This window comes from Castor canadensis, chromosome 8 (assembly GCF_047511655.1).
Source record: "Castor canadensis chromosome 8, mCasCan1.hap1v2, whole genome shotgun sequence".
NCBI lineage: Eukaryota > Metazoa > Chordata > Mammalia > Rodentia > Castoridae > Castor > Castor canadensis.
In genome coordinates, this window is record NC_133393.1 from 92,664,402 (window position 1) to 92,682,041 (window position 17,640).

At 33.0% G+C, this 17,640-nt stretch overlaps 2 pseudogenes; both read right to left on the bottom strand.

The window, feature by feature from the left end:
* Window positions 1-903: 903 nt before the first annotated feature.
* LOC109677442 (olfactory receptor 6C3-like) lies at window positions 904-10,419 on the bottom strand (annotated as a pseudogene).
* A 272-nt stretch (window positions 10,420-10,691) lies between these two features.
* LOC109702898 (chromobox protein homolog 3 pseudogene) lies at window positions 10,692-11,238 on the bottom strand (annotated as a pseudogene).
* Window positions 11,239-17,640: the final 6,402 nt, after the last annotated feature.

Genomic DNA, 17,640 nt, shown 5'->3' on the forward strand with positions numbered 1-17,640 from the left:
TGAAAAAGACACAAGCATGTTAATTAAGCCATATGAACGATGATAACTGAATTGGATATGTCATTCCACATACCTACTCCAAAAGATGGCATGCAATAAATGCTCTTCACATGAGAGTGTTGTTTAGGAAATCCCTGTCAAATTTCTGGGTTAAATAAGAAAAATAGTGTCTACATATATTTATGTCTTTATTATTTTATTAATATAGAAAAGCAAGAGGACATATAAAACCAGATATAACAGTGATTTCAAAATAATCAGGAAAGAAAAAATATTATAAATTCCAAATTATTCACAAGTAGAAAAACAAATACCCAATGCCATTGGATAAATGGGAAGAATTAGACAATATATGGTAGACAAATCATGTTTGTTTCAAATATTTAATTCACTTTCAATGTCTTATAATTTGTAAAGTAGGACTCATTACAAAAGAGAAATTTTAAATTACATTTATTAAAACTGTTTCCTGTTAGATGCTATTAATATATACAATATGTTTAATATTAAGTATAACCAGTAAAATGATATATACTTTACAGCCATTGGCTTTCTATATAGAGGTGTAAATCAAGTTGGGACCATGGGTTATGATTCAGCTACTCTGGAAGTTGATGCGTGAGGATCAGGAGTTTCAAGTCACACTATGCTAAGCAGCTACAGCTTGTCTCAGAGAAAGAAAAAATAAATGAATTTTAAATCAATGGCTAACTGGAACCAAAATATAGCTTTAAGGAAGACACAACATAGGCATTTTCAGCTTAAAAAGAAATCTGATCTGAAGTCAATGAGCTCAGCACCAGACAGCTCCGAGATGGATACAGAAGGATAGAGGGTAATTAAAATGTCATTTCTGTCTTTTTGGAACCTCATAGTTACATTCATTCATGTCAATACATACTTTCATTTGCTTCTAAAAACCACTACTTTATGAGCCAGATCTTTGCAGGCTTGTTTTAGTTGCTGGTTCCTCAAGTTATAAATAATAGAGTTCAGCACGGGAGCAACTGAAGTGTTGAGAACAGCTACTCTTTTGGTCAATGATGATCTTTCTGTTGCCGAAGACTTGACATATATGAACATGCAGCATCCATAAGAGATGGAGATGACAATCAAGTGAGAGGAACAGGTGGAGAAAGCCTTTTTCCTCTGGGTGGCAGATAGAATTCTCAATATGGTGGTTATGGCGCATATGTAGGACAGAATCGCTAATGCCAGTGTGAACAACAGAGCAACAAAGGCAAAGTAAAAGCCAAACCTCTCCAACAGCCATGTGTATGAAAATGAGAGCTGTAAATTGGGAAAGTAGTCACAAGAGAAGTGATAGATGATATTGGAAGCACAGAAATCTAGCTTGAGGATAAGGATGAGTGGTGGAAAAATGGTCAGAAATCCTGCCAGCCAAGAAGTGAAGACAAGAAGCGTGCAAATTTTCCTATTCATGATGGTGATGTAAGGCAGAGGCTTGCAGATGGCAACATAACAATCATAGACTTCAGACATACCATGGAGATGAAGAAGAATAATTGAGCTAAATAGTTGTTATAGGAAATGGTCTGGACTTTAGTAATTATTGACCACAAAAATCTAGGGTTGGAAACACTCGTGAATATAATTTCTAAGAAGGAGAAATTCTGGAGAAAGAAATACATAGGCATCTTTAGACATGAGTCTAGCCATGTCAGCATGATGATGGTTGGGTTTCCAGTGACACTTAACAGATAAGTCACAAATAAAAAGATAAAAGTTACAACCTGAAGTTCTGGGTTCTCTGATATGCCCGAGTATAAACTCTGTGATCACAGTGTGGTTTCTCCTACTGAATTTTTTCTTTCACCAAAATCTGTTGATTAAAAAATAAAACACACATTGAATTTAATATAAAAGAAGTGAACATTGGCAATGAAATGAAGCAATGAACATTTTCCCAGTTGCAATTTTATGATATCTGCTCATTCCTTTAAAGAGAAAACATATACAGCCCATAGTAAAAAGTAAACTTGTATTCACAGATTAATATCTATAAGTCAGCATCAGTGATTTTACATAACACCAGTGCACATAATTAAATTCTCCACATGCAGTACACCTTTGAATAACATATTTATACAGTATTTATTAGCTATATCTGTAGTTTCAATATTGAGACATTCTTTTCCAGTTTCAAGATTGTTTGCTTTTACATCTGAAATCTCAATTTAACTTTGAATTCTGATGTCATTTACAAAAATAAAAACTTTCCTGGTGCCAATTCACAATTGTTGCCTTCTAGAGAAGTGCTGGACAAGAAAGGGGTCTGAGCTCTTCTCGGTTTGGTTATATATGTTTTTTAGAAAAGTCTCTTGTTTTTCCTGGGCTGGTCTAGTTTGTGATCTTCCTCAGGCTTTCTATATAGTTAAGGTTACTAATGAGCACCACCACAGCTATTGTTTTCCTTGTTGTTGAGACTGAATCTAATTATGATCCTTCTGGTTCCATCTTCAAGTAGCTGGGATTATAGGCATGGGGTAGTGCTTCTGGCAGAATTACTGATCTTAATGAAAGTTATAATTTTTATTTGTAACATATATTCTTTTCATTGTGGGTGTAGAACTAAATGTGTTTACAATCACACAAATATATTAAATAGTGTAGCCTTGGTTGTAAAAGAAAATCAAGTCCTTAGTTTATTGGAATGAAAACAGAGTTCAGAGAAATAAATTATTACTCAAAGAGAGCTGAATAACATCATTCTACAACATACCATTACATTTATATCATTATCATACATATTATTTTATTTAACAATTAAGTTTTTATGGTTATTCACTTAGTGTTATTACTCTTAAATTTGCCAGAGGACAAAAAAAATAACTGATACCAGAGTTTTTTGATGTCAAAACATAGCATTGTGTCTCCTACCAAAGACTAATTAGAATAAATTAAACTTTTAATAGCATTAATATCATAGTAACCACAAGGCTTGAAACTGTAAGTGATATGACTTCTATCTGTCATGTTCTCTCCTTATAAGTAGAAAGCAACATTTTGTCTGCGGTATGTTGTCAGTTCACTTGTTGTATGACTGTATTCACATACCCTAAAAGAAAGCAGTTTGACAATACTGACCCTCAGTTGAGTTGGCCAGTAGAACAGTAGAGGATAACTATCAAAGCTAGTAGCAACAGGCATTTTTCTGTCTTTCTGTTTTAGGTTATGAATATACTTTTCTTTAGGAATATACATATTTTGTCATTCATCTAGCATTAAGAGTGGCAGATCAAAGGCAGAGACCATTAGTGTAGTTGGAGCAATGGTCAAAAGGTGAAAATCTATAGTTAATAATTATAAATATGTCAAAGTGATAATTTGAGGATACTTGCAATTTGTTCCAATAAAATAAACTTTTCAATGATAGGCAAAAATGCATTTTTTGACAAATATGAAGCATACATTTTGATATGTCCAATGATATCAATTAGAAATATCACCTAAATTTGCCTTTATTTATTTAAATTGTGAAATATATTAATAGTTTAATTCAGGGAACATCTATTACATAAAAGACTCTCACAGGTTGAATTAAGGATAAAATTTCTACCAGCATTTGCTCAAAGTAAAAATAAAATCTCTTTTATAGTTTTTATTTTTCTGTACAAACATAAATATTGCTTGGTTCTAAACTTCAAAATCTACTATTAATCTGAAAATTTTGAAGTTAATTTCCAGGGTACACCAGTAACCTTATGGTACTGGAAGACAAAACATATTAAAGTTCTCTGGATAAGATAAAGACTGAATCCCACACAAAGATAACACAATTTATGTTCTCTGGCCACTGTCTACACCACTGAGAAACTGGGTTGAAGAAAGCAAGGATGCCAGCAGAACATTCAATAAATGTGGTAATATCATGACACATCTTTCTGGAAAGCCAACTAATATAAGGTTCTATCAGATTTTTTAAATATATTTACCCATAAACACTATCACACAAACTCAGAGATATTTTATCTTTGTATACTTTATGTAATTTTACAAACCATATAAAAGCAACAAATTTGTCAACAGTGTGTAAGAGATATCCTTGTGAAGTTATCTAGAAAATGTTTATCATTTCATAAAAATTCATTAGAGTAGGAGGGTAGAGTTTTATATATAAATTTTTAATTTCACTATTGATAAAGATTAGAGAATTATGCTATTACCAATTTCAATCATTAGTTACAAAACTGTATGTATTCATTTGTACAAGTATAATTGGTACAATTATAAAATCTAACTTTGTTACATATTTCAGCTTTCTCTTCCTAGAAAAAAGAATGAACCCTTTTCATTGCATCCTAATCAGCATTGAGTATTACAAATTGCTTAAAAGTTTTATATGCAGAGTGATGAAGATGTTATCTAAATTCATTTAATGATAAAGATAGTATCATGAAGACCATTCACAATGCCTGGGTTTTGAAGTTAACGAGATACTTTTTTTTTGCCAGCACAGTAAATTTATTTGATCTAAGTATCATTTTTCTTACCTAAAAAATGAGAGGACTGATAGTTTTAACTCATAGGATGCTACAAAGTTTAAGTGAGACCTGTACAAAAGTGCTTAGGAATACTTAGGGTACAGTGATTAATATATACATTTTATATATTTAAATTTTTTTTCATATAGCTTAAATAATAGATTGAGCATTTTTTGATGGTACTGGGATTTTGAACTCTTCTTTGGACTTGCTAGGCAAGCATTGTAGCACCTGTGCCATGCCTCTGACCCTTTATGCTTTAGTTATTTCTTGTATAGGTCTCAGATTTTTGCCTGGGTCAGCCTGGATCATGGTCCTCCTATTTATCTGCCCACATATTTGGGGTGACAGACAAATGACACAACACTTAGTTTATTAGTTGAGATTGGAATCTTACAAGATTTTTGCATGGACTGTGGCTTTGAACACCAATCTTCCTGACTTCTGCCTCACAAGTAATTGGGATTGCAGATGTGAGCCACCAAGCCTGGCCTCGATCAAGCATTTTTTTTCAGTATTTATAATACTTTTTGATGAATTGTCTAATAAGTATTCACTTTTCAATAGATTTATTGTTTCATTAAGAGACATTTATGTATATTAATGTGTGTTTTCTGTTGCAATATGTTTTGGAGCCTATTCTTATTTTCTTGGTGTCCTATTTTTTTTTGAGGACGTCCTTTTCAAATTATATAAATATTCATTTATATTTAATACTTCTATACTTGTGATTTTAGCAAACAGCTTTAAACCATCCAGAATTTTTCTTTTCTTTTTAAGTGTATTTATTTATGGTTCTGGGGATTGAATCCAGAGCATTGAGAATTCTGGGCAAATACCTTACTACTGAGGTGCACACCCAGTTCCAGAATTTATGCTCATATGCAATATGGGTCTATTTGTGCTGCTTTTCAATGAACAATCAACTGCCCTAACAAATTAAGTCTAGAAATAATATGAAAGTCTGGGCAGTGAGATACCAAGAGCACCCATATCATGTTATCTTCACAACACCTCTATGCCAGAACTTTCATAATGAAATCCATATGTGATCTGTGAGCTAGGGATGAAACAAAATCTAATAAAATATAATCTTGTTGTGAGATAGTTGAAGTTCTCACTTTTAAGTACAAAACCCCAACATTCCTTTTTCCAAGGGCCTTGATGACCTTTTACTGCCACAGACTCACTTCATACCATCACCATTCATTCCTTACTGCACCAGTGAGCTCAGCATTGCAGGCAGCTGTGAAATGGATACAGGAAGATAGAGGTTAATTAAAATGTCATTTCTGCTTTATTGAATTCTCACAATGGTATTCATTCATGTCAACCATATTTTCATTTGCTTCTAAAAAAACACTACTTTATGAATCAGATCTTTGAAGGCTTGTTTTAGTTGCTGGTTCCTCAAGGTATAAATAAAAAGGTTCAACTGGGAGCAACTGAAATGTTGAGAACAGCTAATCCTTTGGTCAGTGATTATCTTTCTGTTGCTGAAGGCTTGACATACATAAATATACGACTTCCATAAGAGATGGAACAGGTGAGAGGAACAGGTGAAGAAAGCCTTTTTCCTTGGGTGGCAGATGGAATTCTCAATATGGTGGTTATCATGCATATGTAGGACAGAATCACTATGCCAGTGTAACAACAGAGTAACAAATGCAAAGTAAAATCCAATCTTCTCCAACAGCCATGTATCTGAGCATGAGAGCTGTAAAATGTGGATAGCCACAAAAGAAGTGATCAATGACACTGGAAGCACAGAAATCCAGCTTGAGGATAAGCATGAATGGTGGGAAAATGGTCAGAAATCCTGCCAGCCAAGAAGTGAAGACAAGAAGGTGCAAATTTTCCTATTCATGATGGTGGTGTAATGCAGAGGCTTGCAGATGGCAACATAATGATCACAGGACAAAGCAGTCAGAAGAAAGAATTCAGACATACCCATGGAGATGAAGAACAGTTGTTATAGGAAAAGACGTTGACTTTAGTAATTATTGACCACAAAAATCTGGGAATGGAAACACTCGTGAATGTAATTTCTAAGAAGGAAAATTTCTGGAGAAAGAAATACATAGGTGTCTTTAGATGTGAGTCTAGCAACGTCAGCATGATGATGGTTAGATTTCCAGTGACACTTAACAGATAAGTCAGAAATAAAAAGATAAAAGTTACAACCTGATGTTCTGGGTTCTCTGATATGCCCAAGAATATGAACTCTGTGGTCACAGTGTGGTTTCTCATATTGAATTTTTTCTTTCAACAAAATCTTTTGATGAAAAAGAAAGCAGAGTAAATTTTTATGTAAAAGTATTAAAAATTAAATACTGGCATTAAAATCTCCAATGAAATCAAGCGAAGGAACTTTTTACTATAAGAATTGTTGCACTATCCTCTAATCCTGATTAAAACCAAAAACATATACAGAGCCTGTTGAAAAGGTAACACATAAACACAGACTTTCCATAAAGTCCTCTCATGAGTGATTTTACATGAAACTCTACTTATGTCTTCCATATGTACAATAAATCATTGAATTACAGTTTTCTGTAATTTTTTTAAATGTATTTGGATTTTGAGTTTTTAGACATGGTTTTCCAGTTGCTACGATTGAATGCTTTTGGAACTAAAATACCTAATTTTTAGTTTTGTCTCCAATGTCATTTACAAAACATACAATTAACTTATTAGCTAATTTTTAACTTGTAAGTTATGTTCTTTTAAGTTTGACCACAGGATTAAATGTGCTTGCAATCACAGAAAGAAAACTCTAGAATTGCATTGGTTGTAAACAAGTAATGTTCCTGTCTTTTAGGAAAGAAAACATAGGTCAGTGAAATTAATTTATACTGATGGAACTCTAGCTGAATAGTATAGTTTTAGAACCTACTGAAGCATTAATACTATTTTTATGCTTGTTATTTTAATTAACATGGCTTTTTCCTCCACGTTTACTTTGTTAAGGGAGGAACTCACAAAGAAGATGTTTTGATGCCATAATATAGTGTTGCCTCCATTACCTAGGACAAACTAATCAGAACAAATAAAAATTTTCCTGAATTTATACCATAGAAACCTTGTAGCTTTAAAATGTAACTGATATGACTTCTTTCTGCCTTATTCCTTACATGCAGCAACCAGTATACTCTCTGTGAAATAAGTTCTGAATTATATATATTGTATTACTTTTTTATGTATCATGGAATGCATAACCCAGTAGGCAGTAAGGATTAAAAGTAATATTGGATATATTTTCACATTTTCTATTTTATATCAGTAATTTTTTCCTTTACAAATATACATATTTTGTTAATCATCTGTCATTACAACTGGCAGATCAAAGGGAGAAACTATTATGGCTTGAACAATGTTTGAAACATATTGAAATCTATAGTTAATAGTTATAAATGTGTTAAAGTGATAATCTGTGGATACTTGCAGTTTTTTCCAAAAAAATAATCTTCTCAGTGACAGACAAAAATACATTTATTGACAAATATGAAACATACAATTTTGAAGTCTGATGATACCTATACTGTATTTGATTTCATTTACTAAAAATACGAAGTGCATTAATAGTATACTGCAGGAGACATCTTTCAAAATATAGTTCACCCTGGCATCTATTACAAAGAAGCATCTCACACAGAAAAAGCACAGGTTGCATTAAATGTGTGATTTATATGAACCTCAGTTTGAAATAAAAATAAATTTCCCTTTTATATCTTTTATTTTTCTATACAAACAGAAATATTGCTATGAACAGAACTCCCAAATTTACTATTGTTAACCTGAGAATTCTTAGGTAAATTCCAGGGTATACCACTTTATGATGCTGGAAGGCGAAATGTGTCAGAGTTCTCTGGAAAAGATAAAGATTGAATCCCACACAAAATAACACAATTTACCTTGTCTGGCCATTGAACAAACCCCTGAGAAAGTGGGATGAAGAAAGCAAGGATGCCAGCAGAGTGGAGTTTAAGAGATGTGGCAATGTCATGACACATCTTTCTGGAAAGCCAAGCAATATAGGGAGGTACAGCAAAGTGTACCGATCTGCTGACACAGTCAGCCTGGTTTCCCTTTGGCCAAACTTCATTTTCCTAATGTGCACATGAACTCAGTCTGCACTCAGGAGATAATGTATTCTCAATTCCTGTGGGATTGGTTTATTCTACAGTGGACCCTCCTTTGAATGTGTGACCCATATTTAATTCACTATGTATCTCTGCAAACACAGAGAAGAATGAATGACAAGAAAAGTATTTTAAACTTATTTTTCACTTTGAAGTTGACATGTTTATTGTTATAATAATCAAGTTTCACAAGTATTCCTGTGGACATACATAATAGTCCTTGTTCTTCCTATCAGGCTTCCATTTCCTTTAGATCTTTAATTTAATCAGCATAAAACATTTCAGTATGGCTTACCAGACATTTTTCCTGTTTATTTACTCACAAGACAAGTCACAATTACACACCCAAGAGATAGTTTATCTTTGTATACCTTATGCAATTTTATAAACTTTACAAATGCAACAAATTATCCAATTTTACTACAAAAATATTCAGCCACTTTCCTGTTTTTCAGTTAACAAGGTGTAACTAATATCCTTGGCATGTTATCTAGAAAATGTTCATTACCCTGAAACAATTGCCCAGAATAGCTGACTAGATTTATATATAATTTGTTAATTTCATCTTTGATAAAGATTAGGGAATTAGGGAATGCTAATTTCACATCTTTAGTTACTACACTGCATTCTTACATATTTATTTGCATATGCACAATTTATATATGTGCAAACCAACTTTTGTTATATACTTCAGCATTTCCCTCCTACAGACAAAAATGAACCCTTTTCATTTCATCCTAGCCTATATTCAATATTATAAATGATTTTATAACCAGACACAAAAATAATATCCCAATTCAGTCAATGTGTAAAGGCTATATTATAAATACTAGCTCTCTGTGCCTGGGTTTTAAGTTAATAAGACAATTTCTCTGAAAACTTGAAAAATTATTTGAAAGTTTTTAAAGGAATTTAAGTCTATTTATTGTCTCCATTAACTATTAATTACAATATAGTAAACAGTTGGATAACATTCAATTAGTACAAAGTTTTCTTGGAGTCTAGAAACAGAAACCTAAATACCAAATATACAGCCTACATATGAGCAATGAGTTGGGGTAAAAAAAAAAGCATGTGGATCAATAATGTAATTATGAAATTTTGTTTGCTCATTTAGGCCAGCAGGTACTAAATTTCCAACATCTCTAATGAGTCAATTCCTTTTCCATGAGACAAGTCTTAGATATTCCATGATTCATGACATAGATTTCAACTTTCTTACAGGAATGTCTCACTAGAGGAAAGTTTAAATATCCTCTTTGTTTTGTTTAAATAATGAAAACTAAGCAGGATTTGTCAAGTTACTTTATCTGGGTAAGGAAATTGTTGGCAGTAATGAAAATTTTTCCTTTCAGGAATTTTGCAAATAAACTGTAACATTTATGTGTCTATTTAAAACCAAAACAAGTTGGGTTTTGTGGTGCACACCTGTAATGCCAGCACTTGTGTGATGAAGGTAGGATGATTGAAAGTTGGAGGTCAGCCTGGGCTAAGGAGCAATTTCAAGGCCACCCTGAGTTCCACAGCAAGACCTTGTCTCAACAAAGCAAAGTCTAGAATGTAGCAAGGTCTAGAATGTATATGTATATATACATTCTATGTATATATATATATATATATAAACAAATAAAGAAAAATTTCAGAATGGTCCTCTATTCCTTCCAGAATGGTATGTTGATACCACTTAAAAATAAGTTCTGATTAAATAATGACTGCAATATTTCCCTAATATTTAGAAAAACCTGTTCTCAAATGCAGAGGAAATACGTCATGGTATCAAATATTTTTTGATAAAAGAAGCAACTGCGTAATTTTTTTGTTGAAAGTAACCAGTGCTATTGATGCAAAACTAAAAGCAACTCCCCAAAAAATCCCAACTCCCCAAATAGTACTTTCAAAACCAATACCTTGAACTTGACTTTTATTCAAATATAATTTTCACAGCAATAATTCAACAGCCAAGACTCAGATTTTATATCTATTTACCTGTCATCTATCTACCTATTTATCAGTCCATCTCTATCTATCATCTATCATTTATCTGCTATAAGCAATGCAAACAATTATTGAGCCTCATTTCTGGACAAGACTGACAAGTTAGTCTCTCTTCATAAAAAAAGCAATTGCAATTTGAGCATACTTCATATTTGCCTCTTTTGACAGCACCAAGTCTGTCTCATCTGAATCTTCTTACTTCATGAGAAACATCAGTTCTCCATTGCTGTTTGTGCCACCAATTACTATTCTGGATCAAGACCTCTGGTACATATAGCCTCTGGGTTTCTCAGGAGTATTTTTTTTCTTCTTTGACTTGCTATCTACATATTTAATATCAGATAAAGATTTTCTTTTTGTACTATCTTTTTCATTACCAGCTTTTTGAGAATTATGAAATGGTTCAGTTAACTGTCAACAACCCAAATTTTCTTTAGGTTCCCAACCATCATTAGCATCCATAAATCTCTTCCACTTCAAGAAATACTCCACCTTCCCATTCACTACATGTGGGTCTAGCACTTTTTCTACCACAAATTCTTTAGACTTTATCTGTTCAATTTTTTTTTACTCTTTCCATTCTTCTTCTTTCCCATTTTTAGAGTGTAGCTTTATTGGAGGCAATTTTTATTTGCAGACTTGAAGAGCTATTACTCTGATGTTCTGGGTTGCTAGTCCTGCAGCACCTTGGGTCTACATGCCTCCAGTTTCATTAGATTGAAAGTATTTTTAAATTTTTCCTTAGCCTTCTTCAATGATCCATTGTTTATTCAATATTGTGTTGTACAATTCCCATGTGTTTATATAATTTCTACAGTTTCTTTTACTGTTGATTTGGTTTCATTCTGTTATGAACCAATAATATATAAGAAATGATTTTCATTTTCTTATTTGTTAAGATGTGTTAGGTGGCCTAATGTACAATCTGTTTTATAGCAATTTCCATGTGGCAATGAAAGTATTGTGCACTCTGCAGCTGTTGGATATAATAATCTGTTCTGTTAAGTACATCTGACTTGTAGTGTAATTTAAAAACTATTTTTGAGATACTGCATGTATGTTTATAATCATTATATGTTCTTGATTAATTGTTCCCTTGATCAGTGTATAGTGACCTTTTTGTCTCTTCCTATTTCATTTTGATGTCTATTTTGTGGGATATAATAGCTTCTTCTGCTTGCCTTTTAATTCCATTTACTTGAGTTTTTTCAGTTTTCCACTCCTAGTCTGTATATGATTTTGTAGGTAAGGTGAGTTTCTTGTAGACAGCATTTGTTAAGTCTTTTAAAAAAAAAAAAAGAAGACATCAGCCAGTCTATGACTTTTAGTTAGAGAATTAAGACCACTTATATTTAGAGTTATTACTGAAAGGTATATGCTTGTTCTTATCCTTTTGTTGATTTCTTCTGATTGTTTTGAATATTCCATGTTCATTTCTTGCTCTCTTCTTTATCTTAGAAATTTGATGGTGGACTGTATTGAAAATGTTTGGTTCTTTCTTAGTCTTACTTGCCTGATATTCTTCTAGTGGGATTTATTCTTTCAGATTCTCTCATGACTTTGTTTACCTTTCTTCCTCTTCTTGTTGTAGTACTTAGTCAAGAATCTTCTGTAATGTAAAACTGTTGGCCATGAATTTCATCAGTTTATGCTTATCATGAAATGTCTTTACTTCCCCTTTAATTCTCCAGGATAACCTTGCTGAGTACAGCAAACTTGGTTGGCAGTTATTATTTTTTAGGATATCAAATACATCATTCCACGCCTACTTGCCTTTAGATATTTCTGCTAGAAATCTGCTGTTAGTCTAATGATTTTGCCTTTAACTATGACATGCTACTTTCATGTTGCAGATTTTAATATTCTTTCTTTATCCTGCACCTTTGGCCATTTAACTATAAGATACGATTTGAAAATCATTTTGTGGTCATGAGTATTTGGGGTTCTAAGTGCCTGATGTACCTGAATGTTGATATATTTTCCAAGATTTGGGAAATTTTCTGGTATTATTTTATTGAAAATGTTTTCTATGCTTTCAGCCTATAGCTCTTCTCCCTACTCTATTGTGATTATGTGGATATTTGGTCTCCAGTGGTTTCCCAGATGTCTTGTATAGTTTCACTGTTCTCATTTTTTTCTTTATTATATGATCTACTGTGCCTGCCTCATTTGTTTGAATTCTTTGTCTGGAACCTCATCCACTTCAGTATCTTTGGAATTTGTTGGTACAAAGTTATGAACTTTAGGAATTGATATCTTACCATGATTTCCATGTTTCTTAGTTGAGATTTGCACATCTATGGGGGTACATAATTGTACTGATTTATATGTGACTCTCATAGTATGTGGTTTTCTTCTGCATTGACAGAAAATTTGAAGTATCACTTTGTTATATAGTGTTGAGATTATATTCAAATGGCTTATGTAGTTTCTTTGGTTGTGCTTTGCACAGTTTGGGGTCAAAGTGGCCCTTTGACTCCTCAGTGACTCTATAAGTCTTGTGAGAGTTGGGACATGCTGACACTTCAGGCTGATGTGATATAGGGAGTGAGGTATGTGGATTGTCTCCTCTGTGGTAACTCCTACTCTGGGAATTGTAGTCTCTATTAAGAATTGGGGATTTCTGTAGGTGATGTTGATAATATTTCTGATATTTGATGCTGGTTCTTTCAGGCATTTTGAAGGTCTAGGTACTTCATGGGAAGAGGGTGGGCCTGGAATTACAGCACCTCCTCTGTGGGACACCCTTTCAGACTTGGTGTAGCAGCACTACTTGATCTGACCAGTTGCTGCTTTGATCAGTGTCAATGATTCACATAGATGATATGTCACCAACTATTGTGTTTCTTCTGTCTGCAGTTACTATGATGGTACCTATCAAAAAGCTGGACCTTAGCATACCCCAATCTGTGTTATCCTGGGGACAGGTCAATAGCTGGGTGGCTTGAGTAGAAGTGTCTTTAGTAGAAGGGAATGAGGAACTAGGTTGTATCTGAAGCTGGGCTTAATTCCTCTCAGTGGAGCTGGGAGGCCCTAATGTGTGTGTGGTCCTTGGATTGATCCTTCACCAGAAGAAATGTCAGAGAAAAGAAGTTTGGATGGAAAAGGGGGAAAGAGAGAGAGAGAGATTATTGAGTAAAAATATGTACATAAAATCCTAAAAATTAAAAGAATAATGAAGAGCAAGGTAATTTCAAAATACTTAAACAAAAATGAAAAAAATGAAGAAAATTAAATAAAAAATAATAAAAGAATTGATGGAAGAAAGAATGTGAATTAAAAATTCCTCCTAGTTGAGGTTCTCAGATGCTTCTCTCAGCATCCTCTATGTTTTAAATCTGCCAGGTATGGGAAGGGGTAAGTGGTTGTCACTGCAGCTTGTAATTCCTTTCAGATCTTGCCACAGGAGTTGGTTTGGAGTGCAGGCTATTCAGGTTGCTAATCACCAATCAGGTTAAGGCAGAACATTTGCACACCAGGTGTATATTTTCTGCAGGGGTTTTTTGTCTGCTCACCCAGGGACACAGCCAATTGCAGGGCTGCAGCAAGCCCTTCTTGCTGACTGACACTGATTGATGTGTGGACTATGTTGGGCATACATTCTTCAGAAAGATTTTAGTAAGTTCATCCAGGGTCATGCCAAATGTCATAGCTGCATTACAAATATCTGAACCTTCAATCCTATTCAAATTTCACCAATTGTCTCAAAATGTTCCTTTGTAGAAAAAAAGATACAGAATTGTATGATATTTCTGGATGATTAGATTGGGTTCATGAACCTTAGCAGAAATATCACAGAAGTGTGGCTGTCTTCTCATTCAACTCTATCAGGCATCACAGAATACTAGTTCATTTTTTCATGACTAATGATGTCTTCTTTGATTTATTTATTAAGGTAACAAAATGTAGACTTCTTCACAATACCAGTATCTTTGATCTTTATAATTAATGAGTATTTTGATATCATGAATACTACATCAATATTTCAATCTTTATAAACTTTTGATTTAGAGATTATCTTTCATTATAGACTCTTAATTCCCAATTATTGATCACTGTCATTATTGACTTTGATGTTCAGTTGCTCAGTGTAAATGGAAAATTTATGAATGTTTAATCAATCAACTAAGGTTTAAATACTGCTTTTGCCTAACTCTCAGTTCCTTTTCTTAAAACCTCAGATGCTCACCAAGGCTCCAATCTCTCTCTCTCTCTCTCTCTCTCTCTCTCTCTCTCTCTCTCTCTCTCTCTCTCTCTCCCTCTCTTCTATTATGTTTTGTTTAGCCTAGCTCAATATTTGTCAAATTTTTTATCTGTCAATTTCATCCATGTTTGCTCTACTCTTTGTTATTTCTTTCCTTCTGATAAACTTGAGCTAGTTTGTTCACTGAGGTATATAGGTAGGTTGTTTATGTATATGGTATTTCATGTTTCTTAATGTAAGCATTTATTGCATTGAATTTCTCTCTTTGAATGGCTTTTGTTGCTTCCCTTTTAGCTTTTCTTCCAATGCTGGAGATTGAATCCAGGACCTTGTGCATACTAGGTATAGGCAAACAAGCATTCTATCCCCATTCTATCTCATAAGGTTTGGTATGTTACCATTTCATTAATATTCTTTTTCAGTTCCCATTTGAGTTCTTCTTTGACCTTTTCCTTATTCATGAGATTTTTTTTGTTTGTTTTAGTTTCCACATACTTGTGAATTTTCCAGTTTCCTCTAGCTATTGATTTCTAGTTTTATATTGCTTTGGTCCCAAGGATAGTTTATATAATGGAATAGCATCAAATTAAAAATCTTAGCATCACAGGAAACAATTACCAGAATGAGGAGACAGACTACAGAATGGGGCTCAATCTTTGCTAACAATTCATCTGATGAGAGATTAATGTCCAGAATATATAAAAATGAAACACCAAAAGAACAAACAATCCAATTAATAAGTGGGCAAGTGAATTGAATGGACAGTTCTCAAAAGAAGAATTACAAACTGCCAACAAACACATGGAGAAATGTTCAACATTCTGAACCATAAATTAAAGGCAAATCTAAATAACACTGAGATCCCACATCATCTCAGTCAGAATGACTATCATCAAGGAAAGAAACAGTAAATGCTGGCAACATAGTGGAAGAGGAAGCCTTATGAACTATTTTTGGAAATGTTGATTAGTCTAGCTACTGTGGAAATTAGTATGGAGGTTACTTCAAAAAAAAAAAAAAAAAAAAACAGGTGTGGTGACTCATACCCATAATGCCAGCCACTCATGGGAAAACCATGGCTTGAGGCCAGCCAAGACAAACAAAGTTAGCAAGGCCCCATCTCAACCAACAAGGAAGGCATGATGATGCATTATTGCAATCCTAGATATGTGAGAAGAATAGGTAAGAGGATCATCATCCAGGGCTGGTTCAGACAAAAAGCACAAAAACCTGTCTGAAAAATAATGACATCAAAAAGTCCTTGGGGGCATGCCTCAAGTGATAGAGAGCTTGCCTAGCAAGTTCAAAGTCCTGAAACTAAATCACATACTGCCAAAAAAAAAAAAAAATCCCAAACAAACAACAGAATTGTCATATATCCAGCAATTCCACTTCTGGGTGCATAGCCAAAGGAATTAAATACATTAAGTATGTGAAAGAGACAGCTACACATCCGTGTTCATTGCAGCATTCTTCTTAATAGCTGAGATATGGATGAGTAGATGAAAAAAATGTGGTATATAAGATTGAATACAAAAAATAAACAAGGAAATTCTGTTATTTGTGATACATGCATAAAAATGGTCAACATTATATTATGTGAAATTAGCTGGGCACCATGAGATAAACAATCTACCATCTCACCTATATGTGGACTCTAAAAAAAGTCAATTTCATAGAAACAGTGGGTAAAGAAAGAAAATTGAGGGAAATAAGTAGCCAGGATGGGGTAAGGAAGACATTGATCAAAGTATTCAAAGTTTCAGTCAAACAGGAGAAATAAGTTTTAGTGATCCATTAGACTGCATGGTGATCATGTTTAATAATAATGCGTGATGTACTTCAGAATTGCTAAAATAGTAGATTTTAATGTTCTTACTAAACGAAAAATGGTAATTTGGAAAAGTGATGTACATGTTAGTGGTTGAGTCTTTCTGTAATGTATGCATACATCCAAACATGATGTTACTCTATAAATATGAACAATTATTTGAAAATAATCACTTGTCAATTAAAAATGAATAAATTTGCTAAAAAATTAAAAGCTAAATCCCTGAGATAGGTGGGAAAAACACTGGAGTACAGGAGAGGAATCTCAGTAGTGATAAAAACAGATAAAAGAATGATAGTCATTCAGTTAAAATACCTTCTAATTACTGTTTTGACTATATCATGTATTTATGAGTTGTATGTAGGGATGAATCTCAATTTCCAGGCAATTGGGATTTAAAAAATTTTAGTTATATTTTTGTTACTGATTTTACCTTAATTTCTCCTTTACCAGAAAACATATTTTAAATGATTTCAATTCTTGAAGTTTGTTAAAGTTTGTCTTATGACCCAATACATGGAAATTATTTTATATACTGTATTTATACAAATTGTTATTAAATGCTAGTTAGATCATTTGTTCATTATGTATACAATTTTTGTTTGCTTGTTCTCACAGCAATTGGAGTTTCCCTTTATGATTGTAAAATTGTTTGCTAGTTTTAATTTTTATATATTTTCAAGTCATATGGCATAAATATACATACTCATAAAATTGTGATGTCACTTAAGGAGCAACATCTCCTTAAATGAATTAATGCTTTTGCCTTAAGGTCCATTCTTTCAGGGCTTTCTTTTGCAATATACATATATATATATATAATATATATATATATATTTACTCTTATAAAAACAAGATAGTACTAAACTATACTAAATAAAAATACTACATTTCATTTATGAAATTGATAATATTTTTTAAAATGCTGAGATAGATGTAATGTATGCAGTGTGACTCCAATTC